Source organism: Marmota marmota, unplaced genomic scaffold (assembly GCF_001458135.2).
Source record: "Marmota marmota marmota unplaced genomic scaffold, marMar, whole genome shotgun sequence".
Lineage (NCBI taxonomy): Eukaryota > Metazoa > Chordata > Mammalia > Rodentia > Sciuridae > Marmota > Marmota marmota.
Window position 1 is genome coordinate 12823952 of NW_026000153.1, and position 16200 is coordinate 12840151.

Below are 16200 nucleotides of genomic sequence, written 5' to 3' on the forward strand. Positions count from 1 at the left end.
AAATACAATTTTATTTATATTTGAAATCATAAAGAATAAAAATTTCAAACAATCATACTATGCAGAAGAAACCATTGTTAAAATCATTCAAAACTTTTTGTGTTTTTTCTTAGCAGAGATAATCTTGCATCATGGGTCTCATAACATTAAATATAATATAGAATGTGTTTTTGGATATTTAGAGACTATGCACCGATTTTCTGAATGAAAAATTCTAACATATAAATACTATAACTGTATTTTAATTTATCAATTTATTTTTATAGAAATGTATGTTTTCTCTTTTTCACTTTTACAAGTAACAATGAAATGAACATCTGTATGCATATCTTTGTTCCCCCCACCCCGGAATGTCTACAATTCTAAACAGCTGCATTGTACTGATGGGCTTTATAGCTGAGATCACCCACTCTTGGTGGATTTCTCAACAAGAATGTTGTCCCAATTTTTTAAAAAATTCAACTTGAAATGTTGAGTTCTTTACCAGTAAAGTGATGCAAAGGGCACTGGCCATCAATGTCTGATGCCAATTCTTCCCTTCCTCTTTGCAGAAAGAGCTATGGGTCTTCTGCCCATGCAGAGGTGAGTAATCACCGCCTTACCCAGCTGGCCCCTGCCACAGTGTGGTCTGGGGTGTGCATTTGGTCTCTGTGCAGGGGGCAAATGCCAGCTTGAAAAATCAATTGGCTTCTGTATGGCAATCAATATCACCAAAACAAAACTCAAAGGTCTTTTTAAGGCAAGAGGGAAAACAGCCTTTTCCTTTTCTCTTAGAAATATCTTAATATTTTTTCTGGTCATAAAAAAAATTGCCACTATGAAGAATCATTCTGTCATAACAGCCCACAATGCCTTTCACTTACAAACTTAATTTGTTCCAAGGTAGCAAAGTTTGCTCTAGAATAAACTTTTTCCTTTTACAACATTTCATCAGCTGGTTTTAGAAAAATAAATATTATTAGCTACTGTTTTTCATCAATGGCAGGGTAAAAATTCAACGTGGGCAATGTCTGTCGACTGTCTCTACTGTTTTGTTTTTGTTAAAAATTAGTCCCAGTGCTCAAGAGTAGAGTCCAAAGGGAGAGGTAGTAGAGACCCTAATGAAAGAAGAATTGGTTTCTTCCAGGATTCTGCAGTATTGCCTCAAGGCAGCCATGTGGTAGGACAGGGAGTAGCGAGGGACCCCTCTCAAGCAAAGCTAATTGGCTGAAGGAAGTTTCTAAGGTCAACATATGGCTCAACACTCAGTGCTACAGGAGGGGAAAGAACGTGCTCTAAAGAGGGAGCAATCACTTTGTCCCCATGGGAGTGCTCTGCAGGGTCCATGAGCTAGGTCTTGAAGGAAAGGCAGGTTTTCAACAGAAAGGATGAAGGTCTTCCTTGATAAGGGAACACAGTGGAGGACAGCCATTTGGAGGTACAAGGCATGCTCAGGGAATGATTACTTATAGGTTAGCAGGGGCTGTATTGCTGGGAATACTACGTCTGTTATTTGGGAAATGGTTTGGGACAGAATGTGGAGCTTTGCTATCATGCTGTAAGAAGAGGGAATAGAAGGCTTTTTTAGTGTGAATGTGTGAAGACAAGAACTGTGTTATAGCTGGGCTTGGTGGTGCACACCTGTAATCCCAGCAGCTTGGGAGCTGAGGCAGGAGGATTGTGAGTTCAAAGCCAGCCCCAGTAAGAGCAAAGTGCTAAGCAATTCAGTGAGGCCCTATTTCTAAATAAAATACAAAAAAAAAAAATAAATAAATAACAACAACAACAACAAAAGGGGGTGGGGATGCGGCTCAGTGGTTGAATGCCCCTGAGTTCAATCCCTGGTAGTCCCCCCAACAAACCAACCAACAAAAAAACTGTGTTATAGAAGGATGTTTCTGGAAACAATTGGCTTTTGTATGGCAATCAATATCACCAAAAGAGTACTTATGGAGAGGTCTTAAGAGTACTTATGGATAGGTCAAATCCAGATTCAGGGAGAACAACTAAAGACAAACATGTATTCAATACAAGAGGGGGAGGCATCAGGAAGAAGGGACACATCACTGAAAGGCAAATGATCCTATCTCATATACTGATGGAGTGGGGTGACTTGGGGACCTGCTAGGGAGAAAAGGTAAAGACATCAAAGACCACTCCAAGATTTCAAGTCCATGTAGCTCCTAGAGTTAGAGAGCACAGGAAAAATCGCAAGGGAAGAGAGCAATGGGAATGGGGAGCCTAATTTTGGACCTAGGGGATTTGAGGGGTTTGTGGACCATCCACAAGATGAAGTTGAGCAGTGGAGAGGTGATGAGGGTTGGCTTCTTTCTGCTTCAGGTGAGAGACTGGGTGGAAAGAATGGGGTGGTAGGAGAGAAAGGCCGTGGCTTTGGAGAATGCTTTGCTTAAGGGATCAGTGAGGGATAATGTTAGTGTCACTGCAGTCTAGGAATGCAGAGTATCCCAGGAAGCATATCCCAGAGTATCCCAGGGTGGGACATTGACCAATGCTTCAGGGCCATGGAATGGAGTGAGGTCTGGGAAGAGGCCTTCTGACTTTAGAGTTAGGAGCTGACTCCTGACCTAAACAAGTACCCGAAGCACCCGGAATGTGGAGGACCATCAGAACACAGAGGAGTGGGGTGGGGAGGTAGAGTTGCCATTCTCTCCTGGTAGATCTGGCAGCATAGGGAATGACAGGGACTGGATTAGATCATGAAAGGGGAACAAGGTTGAAATATATTGTTGAAGAATAGGAGTGATTTTGGTATATTTTTAGGCTGAAGAGAAGACGTGGGAGTGGGGGGAGGAGGAGATGAAAATAAGCATGAAGGTATAAAGGGATAAAAGATTTATCATTTTTTTGATGTCTGTCTTCTTCATCAGAGCAGGGATTCATAAGAACATGATTTCTTTCCCGTCTTAAATTTAGAACAACTAAATGACGACTCTCAATCCCCACGTGTCTCTTGGAAATCATGTCTTTTAGGGGTTTGGGGGTGCAGCTCAGTGGTACAGTGCTTGCCCAGCATGCAAGAGGCCCTGGGTTCCATCCCCCACATTAAAAAAAATCAGGTTTTCTATGGCTAAAAAAGTTTTCAAAAGTGTTACATTGTATTGGTGCTTTCTGGAGTCATATTTCCCTTTTTGACCTTGGTGTTTTCTCCTAAAAATAACACTAGTAGCAGAAACAATGCTAATTACTGAGTCTCCCATGTATATATATGATGTGCTATTTGTATATGTATCTTATGTGCATTGTGTAGATATCATGTATATGTGTGTTTCAAAAAAAACACAGCAAGAGAGTTTTCAAGGACCTTCACAACAGGGTCCAAGTGCTGCAAAGAAGGCAAGTAAGATGGAAATTTGAATCTGTCCATCAGAGATTATCCTTGATTTGGTCAGTGGTTTTTGTGGCTGAAGAGGTTTTCAAGGACCGACAATATATTTTAGTGCATTTTAAAGCCATATTTTTCTTCCTCTGCTTAGGTGTATTTTTATTGAGGTCGTGAGTCAAATTGCAGCAAATTGATAAGGGAATAGGAGAGAAGGTGAGTGGTGTCAGCCATTTGAGGAAGTCTGGCTTCGAGGGGGCCAGGGGTGAAGAGAAGGTTGAGAAAGTTATTTGTTCTTTAAAATATGAGAGATACAATGTATTTGTATGCTGGTGAGAAGACAGAGTGGAGAGGAAGGGACGGATGATGTACGGATTAGAAGTAATAACTGGTAGAGCAGAGTCTCAGAGTAGCTAAAAGGGAGAGAATTCAAAGCACCACAGAACCCACCTTAGATGTCTCTAGGGACAAAACCTTTATCCAGGAGAGGGGTTGTGAGTGCAGATACAGGAGAAAGGCCCATGGTTATGCAGTGAGTTACAGGCAGAACAGGATAGAAGCCAAGCCTCCTCACACCTAATCTGGGGTGCATGTTAATTTTTCCTGTTTCCCTCCCAGAAATGGTCCCTATACTTTACATACATTGGTATGTTATATATAACCTCTACTTTTGCAATTCAGAAATGGTTGAATAGTGACCATTTCATATGGTTCTGCCTCATATTGATTTATTTAACCTTCACAACAACTATGTTAAGATCCATATTTTCCAAATGAAGAGACTGTGGTACAGGATGGGTTAATTACCCAGCAAGGAAATGGTGGAGCTGGGGTTTGAACTCTATTCTTTGGGTTCAGGGTCAATGCCTTTGCCTATCAGACTTAATTGCAATTTATTTAATAAGTTAAATGATTACAGAACAAGGGTGCATGAAATAGACTTAGATACTATGGATAATACACAAGAAGACTGAGTCCAAAATCAATGACTATGTGAATCAGTAACATCCCTGGATCCCACCTGACACACAATTATTAGGTTAAACCATTTAAAATTGCTCATCAGAAAAAAAAGTCAAATATTCACAATGTCTTATGGTGCCATCTAATCCTCTCTCCCACCTTAATTCTCCAAATCCCTCTCTTGGCTCCTTGTCCATGGGAGTGAAAGGAGACAAAGACTAAGGCTGCATCTGTGACAGCTTCAGATCTCCTTTACCAACCAAGTAAGTGTTATAGTGTTTTATACCTCAAAAATTTAATGAATAGAAAATTCTGGTAAACTGCATCCAATAAACATGGATATCTTGTACTCACAGTCTTATTTTTCTGGTACATGCCCAAGTGAATTCTTATCTATTTGAAAAAAAATTCAAAAACAACTCTCCATCACTTCCTGACTAACCTCTGCTTCTCTGTGGCTTGGGAGCACATCCCAGCCTGCCAAGTGCCCTGACCACAACAGAACAAGCAAAACAGTTTTTTTTCTGACACTCGAGGGCACCAGCGTGTCTGCCTCAAACATACTTTTTATCACAATAAGTGCATCTTAATAGGAATGGCATCTTTCTGTGATGCATGGCTCTTACCCTTTTCTACTTCTGCTTTAAGAACACGGAGCGGCCAGGGAGCTTTCGGACAGAATTCCATGCTCTGTGATTCACAAAATGGAAATCTGGCATTCTATGCCAATGACATTTACTTCCGTGGCAGTTCAAGCGGCAAAAAGCCATATGCCATACACTTCGGATTCAGCCAAGCCACGCAAACGGATGTGTGAAAGAGAAATCAGGAAAACAGGACCAGAGCAGTCCCAGGGAGCTGACTACCTCCAGCAAATACACACCACTGTGGCAATTTGGGGGGGATGAGATTTTTTTTTCTAATTTAAGAGAACTTTGGGAGGTAAAGGTAAAATGCTTATGATTTTGTTTTGAACAGCACGATGTATTCATGTTTGTGATTTAATATGCCTGGCAGGCACATGTTTCTTGGATCTGCTTGGGTAGCAACCAGTCAGTCACCTAAACGGGATGGACGGCCAGAAGCTGCAGTTGTCCTCTGCACTGAAGGTTTCTTGACAGTCATCCTGGGAAAGGATAAGTGCCCTTATAGATATTATTTTCCCCACTGGCCAGGAAACCAGTCAAATGGGGAAATAGAGTGTTCCCTGAATTGCAAGGGCATGTGGGCAAAGCATGCCTAAGAGTGACATAATAAACTACTTAAGGTGAAAAATGAAAGAGGGATTATTTATTTATTTATTTGTTTTAACCAGGAGGTTGCAACAAAACTCATTGGAAAAGAGAAAATTCAAGTATTGTTTGTTTGGTTTTTTTTCCCCCTAACAATTCAATCTGTTCAAGGTTTTCCATTCACCTTCTATAAAGTTATATAGATGGGAAAATACTACTATGATTTTTATTAAGAAACAAATTGTAGAATAATTTTATAACTTCCTCAAGCATTGATACCTGAAAAAGCAGATGGGGTTGGTTCTAGAAGTGTTTCTCAGTATGACCTATCTGGATTTTGGGCAAAAAAATTCTTTATTCCATTGAAGTACAAAATACTTATTAACTATGATTCCTGGGAATTGAACAACACTGATCACCCATGTTTAAATAGTAATAAATTCAGATAATTTTAGCCAATTGAACTAATTTAATTAATGAGTGAATTAGACATATCTAGCCATTCATTCATTCAACATTCAACCCAAAATAATTGAGCAGATACTACTTAAAAAGCATCCGGAAGACACTAAGCCATGAAAGTTCTTGCTTCCAATGATATACTGACTTAATTTGGAAAGATAGATTTATAAATAAATAACTACTATAGAGCTGGAAGATATTTTTCAAAAGAAATTCTGAATTCCATACTGTGGAGGCAGAGGTGCAAAAATTCATACTGAATGAAAGGAGATGGTAACCATCTCACTAAGGTGGTGCTTGTGCAAAATCCTAAAGGATAAGGAGAATTTCAACAGGCAGATGGGGGAAGACATTCCTGGCAGAGGAAATGAGTATGAGCTAATTCCTGTGATATGAAAGTGTTACAGCACATACCAGAACTGGTGGGCATTCAGGATGTGCTGGTATTGCCCAGGGCAGGTGCAGGGTAAAGATGTGTGGGATGAAGCAGGAAAAGTACTCATCAAGTAGAGATCAGAACATCTTGTTAAGGTCCTGAAACTTTCTAAGCCAGGCAATGTACAGACATGGAAGGATAAAAATCAAGAATGATATGGTCATATCTGTGTTGGGGGAAATTTGGAAATGAGAAGATTTCAAAGCTGGGAGATGAGTTAGTGCAACAGTTGATATCATAGTTTTTCCATAATGATGCTGAGTGATGAACAGTTCCTACAGTTAAGAGGAAGTTTTTATCACATCTATAGGCCTGTAGGTCAGCTGAGACGGCTGTTTCATTCTAGGGGATGGCTTGGGGAAACTGTGCCCCACATGTCTCATTGTGGGGCCTACACTAAGAGCAGTGGCTATCCATGGTACGTTGTCCTCATGATGAAGGCAGAAGTAAAAGAGCCCAATCCCACTGGGCAAGCTAAGCCTCTGCTCACTTCACAACCTCCTCAGCTCAAGCAAGTCATTGACCAAGTCAAAAGTCAAAAGGTGGAGAAATACACTTCACATTCCATGAGTGGTAGCAAGGAAGTGAAGGTATACTACCACCATGGAGCCATGAGGAATTGTGACCAGCCAGTCACTAGACCATGTTTGGGGTGAGAGAAGAGGAAGACATGAATCAAGGCAATGATAAGAAGGCAGAGGACCAGGTAGAGACTGTAGTGACTTTGGCCAATGATTGGATTCACAAAGAGTCAGTCCTTAAGTTTCCAAATAGAAATGTACCAGGCTTCCAGCTTCAGGAGGGTAGAAACCAACCTGTCTTGTAACCTCCATATTCCTATGCCTATCACAGTGCACACTGAGTTGCAGATGCAAATAAACGTTTGTAGAAAGAATGGAGAGCATTGAAAGTGTAGCTCGGATTATGACTGCTAACCAAGATGTCAACACTGGTGTGGGCATGATGCAGCATGAAGGTTGTGGGATAATAACTTTGCATGTCTTTTAAATCACAGACCCAGTGGCAGATTCTGAGATATAGAAAATGCAAGCCTCTGCTCTCAGAAGGCCTGAGAATTGCAGTTCACTGTGATAAGTTCTAGGGTATGTGCATCCACAGGGCCAGAGCTGGAGGAACATCTCAGAGGCATTAGAGGAAGTTGAAGCCAAAAGTGATAGCTTTACGCTCGAACTTTTAAAAGGTGTTGGTTGCCCCAATTGGGGGAATGATATCTGTTTAGATGACTTCCACCCCCACAGAAGCACGGAGAACCTATTATTTTTAATTTTACCAGAACAGCGGGCAAACACAGAGAAACAACAAAAGAAAGAGAAGTGAAGGGGGACTAGGAATCTGGGAACCTCATATCACAAATTCAAATTTCAACATTCATTTTTCTCCCCATAACAACTTCCATGAAAGGGCTGGAGAAAAAGCTGGCAAATTTAACCTTCCTTTCAAGCCTGCCTTCTTTTTGCCTTTCAACCTTTGGGCACACTTCTGACCTGTTTCCACTCAGTGGCTTAGCCCTGTGCCTGATGATGGAGCATACAAGCCAGTGTTGGGGTTGAACAAGGGAGACCAGTGTTTCAGGTCCTGTTTGGCAAAGAGAAAGTGGATAATCTTTACCGATAATTTCATTGTTTCGCAGATACGAAAGCATGATTTTGAAAAATCTGCACAGACATTTAAGCAAGGCAAATTAGCACTTTAATATTTAATGTATATTTAAATAATTAAATATATATTTAAACTCCTGACCTCCCAGATCAGGCATTTTTGCAGAGGATATTAGGAGACTTCAGTTGGGATTTTCTCACTTCTCTTGTTTTAAACTTGTTGCAAATGGCTTCTGGTCCCACTCATTCATTCTGTTTCCTTATCTCATCTTATCCTGGAATCCTCTTTGCCCTCAATCCTCCACCCATCTTATCTGGTACCCTCAGTTGGCAAGTGGAAGCAGCCATATAACAGCTCCTATGTGCTCTTCTTTCTGTTCTGTAGGAGACAGATCTGTTTCTAGTGGTGCGTCCCCAATCTCCCATTTAACATAATTTACTTTGTAATAACAAGATAAATATTTTTTTAAATCAATGAGGACTTACATTTTATCAGAGATCCCCACCTAATATACCCTTCTTATTTAAACAACTCATTCCTATCCACCCTTTAATTTAAAATGCCTCAATCCTCATTATGCCTTACTTAAAATATAGGTAATTTCCTTTTAATTGGACATATACTGATAAAATGGTTTCTGTGCCATTATCAAATCCCTCATATAATCCACAATGGAATCTGAAATTCAGGTCATAGGAACCTGTTAACAACTTGCACAGAGCCCCAAAGTGGAGTTAATAAAAGGGAAAGAAGTTTCAGAAGTCAGTGAATAGACAGCTATGTAAAGCAGTTCATTTGGAGAACAGTCTTTATTCCTATGTTCAGGGATGGTCTGAAATTGAACCAAGGGTCTGGCCTATCACCTTGCTGCCCAGCAGAAGAGACTATCAATTATTTCCTTCTCATAATTGGCAAGTCTCAATTTAGCTCCTGTTACACATGCAAAGGAAGATAAACCAGTTCTAGAAAGACTTATGTATTGCGAACTCTGCCAGACCTCTGTCACGAAGGAACACTCCCCAAATATTTTTACTGTTGTCAGTCTTGTTTAAATTTTATACCTGAAACTCACTCATAGTAACCACAATTTGTTTAAATGTGCACATTTACACAAATGTGCACATTTGTGTCACTACAGATAATGATCAGAAAGCAAAAACTTTTAGCAATGATTTTGACCAAAAAGTTAACAGTTAAATTTTAAGCAAATTTTAAACCATTTAATTGTTTTTATGGCAACTACAGGAACAGGGTCAAGAAAATCTAACCCTTCCTGGATAACTGTGGGTCTTCACATGTTTTCCTTTGTGAATGCAAGGATCGAGTGGGAGGAGGGGTGGTGCAAAGCCCCTGGGAATAGATCCCTTTTAGGGTCATCTCTATGTGCCTCATAGATGTTGCATCGGTGTGCACATCTGGGACCACCATGATGGGAGCTTCATTAAGTTAGCTGCCCTAAATCCAAGGGGGAAGCTTTTCCACCTTTCCTAGATTGCCTGCATTAGCATTACCATGAGGATCCTTTTCCTTTTACAGAGGCAATTAGAATCCTGTGTCACCTCGTCTTCTCCCAGCTCGACATTACCATTGACTGGTGCTGGCTCCAGGCCTGAACTGAGCCAAGCAGTTTATATGCCCGGCACATGAAGGTTCAGACCATTCTAGCTGTGGGTAATGTTCCTGTTTCTATCTCACAGATGAGGAAATCTGAAGCTGACAGGGCTGGGCCCTTGTTCAAGGTTATCCAGCTAGAAGAGAGGACCTGGCTCTTTATCTACAGTGTCCAGCCTTGGGTCACCTGCAGAGGGTTGTGGGTGTGCTCATAAATAAACATGAGGGTTCCCTCACTTAGGAGTTGATTTCCACTGTGGTCACAATTGTTCAAGGATCCAACCTAACTTCAACGGTATGAGAAAATTTTTATTTCTACGGAGTTGAACAATCTATCTTGGGAACTCAAAGCAGCAAATTACACTGTGGTACCAAGTGCAAAGTACTGCCAATTTAGGTTTTGAGATTAATATCTGTTGAGATTAATATCTCTCATATGTATGGGACCATTTGCAAAGCAAACTTTAGGAGGCCTCTCCTCACAGTGACTCTGGGAAATACCATTGCTATTATTATTGCTTTTACCAGTGTACAGATGAGAAGGGACTTGTTGGTTAAAGGAAATGTTCAAGGTCATGCTGCTTGTGAGGGGTCAACCTGGCACTGCCAGCAGGTCTTCCTGATGGCTGTTAGCCTTGTTTCATCAAGGAGGGAGGGGTATCTCAACCTTAGGGGGATGAAAATTGGTTCTTGGAGGGGCAATAAAATCCATTCTTTATATGTCTAAAGCACAGATAAACGTCCATAACACAAACATATAACAATTTTAAGAGAAAGGTAATTAGGGGGATAAAATGTCTAAAAAGGCTCCTGGGGGTGGGGACAGGTTGGTAATGCAAGAGTTTGAGAAATACTGCTCTATAGCACAGGGGCCTTTCACACTTGGCCTGTCCTATGTTACCTGTTGTTAATATATTTCATTTTCTAAAGCCTACACACTGGAATCTATTTAAACAAATACCTATTTTTTTTTTAAAAAAAGGTAAGTTAATGAAGTCACTCTTGGTCATCTGCCTCTGACTAGTATAATTGTTACAGATGAGGACTATAGGGGACATAACTCCACTGTTTGTCTAACAGAAAGTGTCAAAGTCCATGAGAAAAAGGCTAATGCTACCTTAAATGAGCTACTTAAGTGCAAACACACACAAAACCATTTGCTATCTATTCAATGGGAAACACCAAAGGGAAAAAAAAAATAAATCTCTTCACATAAGGCATTTGCTTCCAGAGGTCTGCCCGTGCAGCAACCCCAAAGACCTGTGTGAAGCTTGAAAAGCCTTTTGAATAAATACTAGTTAATGGTCTCGACAGTTGAAAAATGGATAACCTCATTGTACAACATCAGGGCTCTTTAAAAGACTTCTCCTCTACTTAAATATTCATGTTTCAATTAAAACGTACACCTACTTTATTAGCCACACCAGGCCCAGTTCAGATCAATAACAGCAGCACTCGATGGAATTCTAATGAAGATAAACAACTCTGAGTCCTCCCAGCTTCCCCTGGGCACAGACACACAGAGCTTCCTTTCATAACTTGCTCCAAGATATTTTACAGTCACCTGCCTCATGCAAATGTGGAGATTCATGTTTATTCATGGTGAGATTTACAGACCACCTTTCATTCCCTGGGCCAGCTCAGCTAACCAACAGAGCGCTGTCTGCACCGCTATGAAGTTGAGCTGGCCTAGGAAGGGGACTCCTGAATGTGTAATTGTCCCTTGAAAAGCATGCACAGAAAGTCAGTAAGCTGAAAGCAGCTTGAAGAGCAAACATATTCTCCTATTTTATTCATGCCTTTGCTGCCTTTAAAGTTTTAAATGTGATCCCTTTTTATACCACACCATAATCCACTAGATGTGACTAGTTGGCAGTAATTTTCTATGGATACTTTTCCAGAAGATTTCTCAGGATCTTTCATTCTGGTCTGATCTCCAATTCTTCCTAATTGAGATTTTTCTCCCATTGACTCGGACGAAGCTCATCCGAGCTGGCCAGGGGCAGCTGTGTCTTTGTTGGGCCTGGGTTCCCCCATTGCACAGTCTTTGCTCTTTTAAGCAGGGATGGTTTCTCATCTGTAAGCCTGAGATTCTAACCCCATCCTGTGTACTTAGCTTATTATACCATTGGATAAAGTTTCAAAATCGTCTTTTTGTACTAAAATGACTACATTTTTCAAATCACTAGTTTCTTCCATTTTGGTAAGTTGAAAGTGTGGCAATTTGATAGTCTAAAGTAGCACCAATACTACAAACAAGTATTTTGATGGTCTCTAAAAAGACTCAGCTACCCCAGACAGTAGGTGGTTGTTGGAGAGGCCTTCATTCTGGTCAGCAATAAAGTACAAGAGAATTGTGAGACCAGCTGATTTTTAGGCTGCTACTCATGAGAAACAAAGGTACCTAATAAAGTGGTTTGAAAGAAGATCGTGCCAACATCCATGAACATTTCAGCTTACAGCCTATTTTTTTTTTGCCAAAGTTAAATGGGTTATTAATTCAGTTCAGAACTTAATATGGGAATTGTAGACAGCTTCACTTTTCTTTTTCTTTTTAACATAATGGACAAAATAAGTCTTCTTTTGAAAAGGGCAATTTACTCATACTTCATAGGCAGGATTGATCTTGTGATTAAGAAAAGAGTCCTTTCCACCTGCATATGACTCTTTACTTCCTCAAAGCATTTTTACATTTATTACTTCCATTTAATATTGTCCCACCATAGGAGAAGGTGATGGGATCCCAGTCTCCATTTATTTTTTATTTTTCATTAATTTTCTGAGTAGCAGAATGAGGATTAAAATTGCTTCTTACAGATCAACAAACATGCTACCCTATCCATGTACACAATCTGCCTTAGTTGGTGATACATGTCCCATGCATCAGCTGATGGTAATTCTTTTTTTTTTTTTTTCCTACTGAGCTTATGGTAATTCTGTTGACACAAATCACCAATAGGGAGCAAATCTGCTTTACTTAATGAAAATACTCATTGATAGCTTTGTCCCTACCCCATGGGTTAATTTTTCTTTGTGCAGTTGGGTCTGAGATAACAGGCCCCAGACGATCCTAAAGCACAGTCAAGGTTGAGAAACACAGATTCCCAGAGATCTATTTTTCACGTGTATACTCTTGTTAGAATTTTTAACAGGGAGCAGTCAGCCACATGAGCTTTAAATGAGATTCCTGTACCTGAAATTTCCATATCACTTGTGTCCTCTTTCCTATCCTCAAAAATGAAGGCTTCCATGAAATGATTATGGGGCCACTTGTGTGCCGAGGTAACCAGCTGCAGTTTAGCTCTTCTCTAATGCCCATAAAAATGAATAATGCATGCTCTAAAATATTGGTAATAAAAGCCAAAAACATAGAATACAAACTCAATGGTCTGAATCAATGGATTATTCTGCAGACGGCTATATTGAAAAACTGAAAGAAAGTAATTTTCAAAGCATAAATATTTTAATCACTCTCCAATTCTACTTCTCTTATATAAATAAAAAACATCCCATCTGCTACTTCCAAAGCCTGGAAGAGCAGAAGACAGCTGCTTTTCCAAACATTCTCTTCTAGCTGCAGCATTAACCATGCATCAGATATCTGCAAATTGATGTCCCAGGCAAAGCGGTTGCAGGAGCTGTTCCTGTCCTGGACAGACTCATATAGTTTGCTGGATAAATTAAAATTTTGAGTTGCAGGGGACTGCTTCTCCAGTGAGGAACCCAGGAAGGCAGATGAGTGAGCCATTCTCACAGAGCCCTGGATCTCAAGTTGACAATGCATCTGCCTTTCATACTCTATTCAAAGTGGCAAGAGCCTGAGATGGTGTCCAAGAAAGTTCAAAAGAAATTGTTTCATGTTGGATCTTTTAAGATATTTCTGAATTCAAATTTGGCCAGTCTTAGGGAACAAGAAAAACATTAAATCAACCAGTAACTCCAAGTCCCTATTTGTTCCTTAATTCAATCTCCTCTGCTACCAAGTTAATAACAAGAAGAAAAGTGAACTGATTTCAATTTCAGCACTTCTCTCCTCTTCAATTTATTATGGAGTAAAACAGAACAGTGGCTGATAGGCAGGTGGTAGGAAAAAAAAATTAGAAAGACAAACTTTAAACTGAACTAGTGACTCTTACACAGGGCCCTTCTTTGTTAAAAAGGCTAGTGGAGGCAGAACAGGGACATAAAAGAAAAGGGACATAAATATATTTGGATTTGAGCATCCACTGGCAGAACACCATAAGTGAGATTGTATCTGCCCACAAAAAGAAAAACAAAAGGCTCGTCTAGTCCAAATTTCATTAATTTAAATTGATATACACACCTAAAAATCAAATATAGCTACTAATAAAATGTATGCTGTGATGGACAGAATAATGGTCCCAAGGATGCCCTGTTCCAACTCCCAGAACCTGTGAATATGTTACCTGATATGGCAAAGGGGAATTAAATTGCAGGTGGAATTTAATTTGTTATCTGCTAATCTTAAAACAAAGAGATGATTCCAGATTATCTAAATTCAATGTAATCACAAGGGTCCTTAAAAGTGGTTGGCCAAGGCCGAAGAGGGACCACAGTGATGCAACATCTGAAAGGCTGGACCTGCAGCTTCTGGCTTTGAAGATGGAGAAACAGGGCACAGCCTGAGGAAGGCAGGCAGCCTCTAGAAGATGGGAAAAGTCTAGCTTCCCCCTGAGAGCTTCCAGAAAGAAACACAGTTCTGCTGACACCTTAATATTAGCCCAGCAAAATGCATTTTTGGCTTCTGAACTATAGAATTGTGAGATACTAAATTTGTATTGTCTAAGCTGCTAAATTCGTGGTAATTTGTTACAGCAACAATAGAAAATGAAACATATGTGATAACTATGCGTATAATGGTTGCACTTTTCTGGTCACAAAAGTAACCAGGAAGACAAAGCAAAAAAAAAAAAAAAAAAAATTAATGTACAAAATTAAATTCCCTTGTCTTTCCTATCTCTGACCCTTCTTTGATATCCACTCTTGACTGACACCAAGACATGGGCTGGCTGGTGGGGTCTCCTTGCCCTGGAGAAGCATATGTCCTCACACATAAGGCTGAGGACTAGAGGTATTTCACAACCCAGCTCTTGCGGAGAGGAACTGATCCAGGACAAAGTGGCTGTAGCCACTTTCAAAGACTATTGATTTATATCTCCTCCTTTTTGGGGGCTTGATTGGATGAAGACTATCCTGTAGATAAGTTGCACTGAATTGTAGAGTCTCCCATAATCAACTTAAGTACACTGAAGAGGTTCAGTTATAATCACAGGGGAACTAATGGGCTTCTTTCCTTCCCTGTCCTCCTTGAGTCATGCCTGTCCTCTGGCATAGCTGCTTAGGCACCTGGAAGCTCTGGAATTCAGCTTCTAGATCAAGCAGTGTGCTCCATAAAGGAACATCACTAAGGCCTAATTCAGTGAAATCAATAGGTGGCCTGAGATGCAAAGGAAAGATGGCAGATATGGCTGAGACAGAATGGTGTATATCCATAAAGGCACATGATGAGATCCCTATGTTGAGGGAGACAGGTTAGAACCTAAGGATAGAGTCCTTTTCCTGATTTTCTGTCTGCAACCAGTGTTGATTTAATATGCCACAAACCAGAAACGCAGCAGAAAGGAAGGATGAGACAGAAATTCAGAGATAAGGAGACAGGGAGGCAAAGACTAACAAGATCATTAAGTGCAGTTGGAATTCAGAGAGGTTATGCTTCAAGCCACAGCCCACAAAGGCCCCAGGGTGTGAGTATGAGACCAGATTCTTAGACTCTTAGGTTATATTCATAGTATTGGGTGAATGGGCTTGCGTGCGGGGGCCAACCATACCGGAGCCATTTATGTCTGATCCAATCCTAAAACAGTTATTAGTCATAGTATTGTTATTCCTAGGGCTTTTATTGAAAGATATAGAATTTGTTTATCTCTAAAAGCATGGACTGTGCTTCTGTTTCCTTTAGGTTGGTCAACACCTCTCTCTTTACTTGACATTCACATATGAATGGATATGGGAAAGTTGCGCTCATGTGTGAAATTATACCACAGAAAAACCAAACGACAGCACAGTGCAAAGGATTCAATGCTTATAAACCAAGAATGCTCCACATAAACCTATACAATTCCCTTAAAGATACCTATCCTTTAATAAAAATTCTTTTTGACAAAGCACAGGGCAGATGATCTCCACACCTCCATAATCCACAAAGAAACAAATGGCTAAGACAAGGCTGATCTGATTGGCTCTGTGCTTGTCTACTCGACAGGTGGAGGAAGGGCACCCTCCCCATTAATCTTCTAGTATTGACAAGACATCCAAAACTAAAGCCACAAAGTGATAAGTTCACCTTGACAAAGTTGAAAAGAAAGGGTCTCTACCAGGGGACTCTGGCTTGGACAAAAGGGACAAATCTGCTTATACCCAGAGGTTGCTTTCATTGTTGCAGCAACCCAAATGATCATTAACCAAAGAAGAAAGTCTTCTTCTTTCTCTTGCCTTGTCCACCACCTTCTCCAGACAGTTGAGGGACCATACTATAG

At 40.3% G+C, this 16200-nt stretch overlaps 1 protein-coding gene across 5 annotated transcripts in view; it reads right to left on the reverse strand.

Moving 5' to 3' along the window:
* The window catches only part of Elmo1 (engulfment and cell motility 1), a 561359-nt gene that overhangs the window by 146195 nt on the left and 398964 nt on the right, over positions 1 to 16200 (reverse strand). The window lies entirely within an intron of this gene.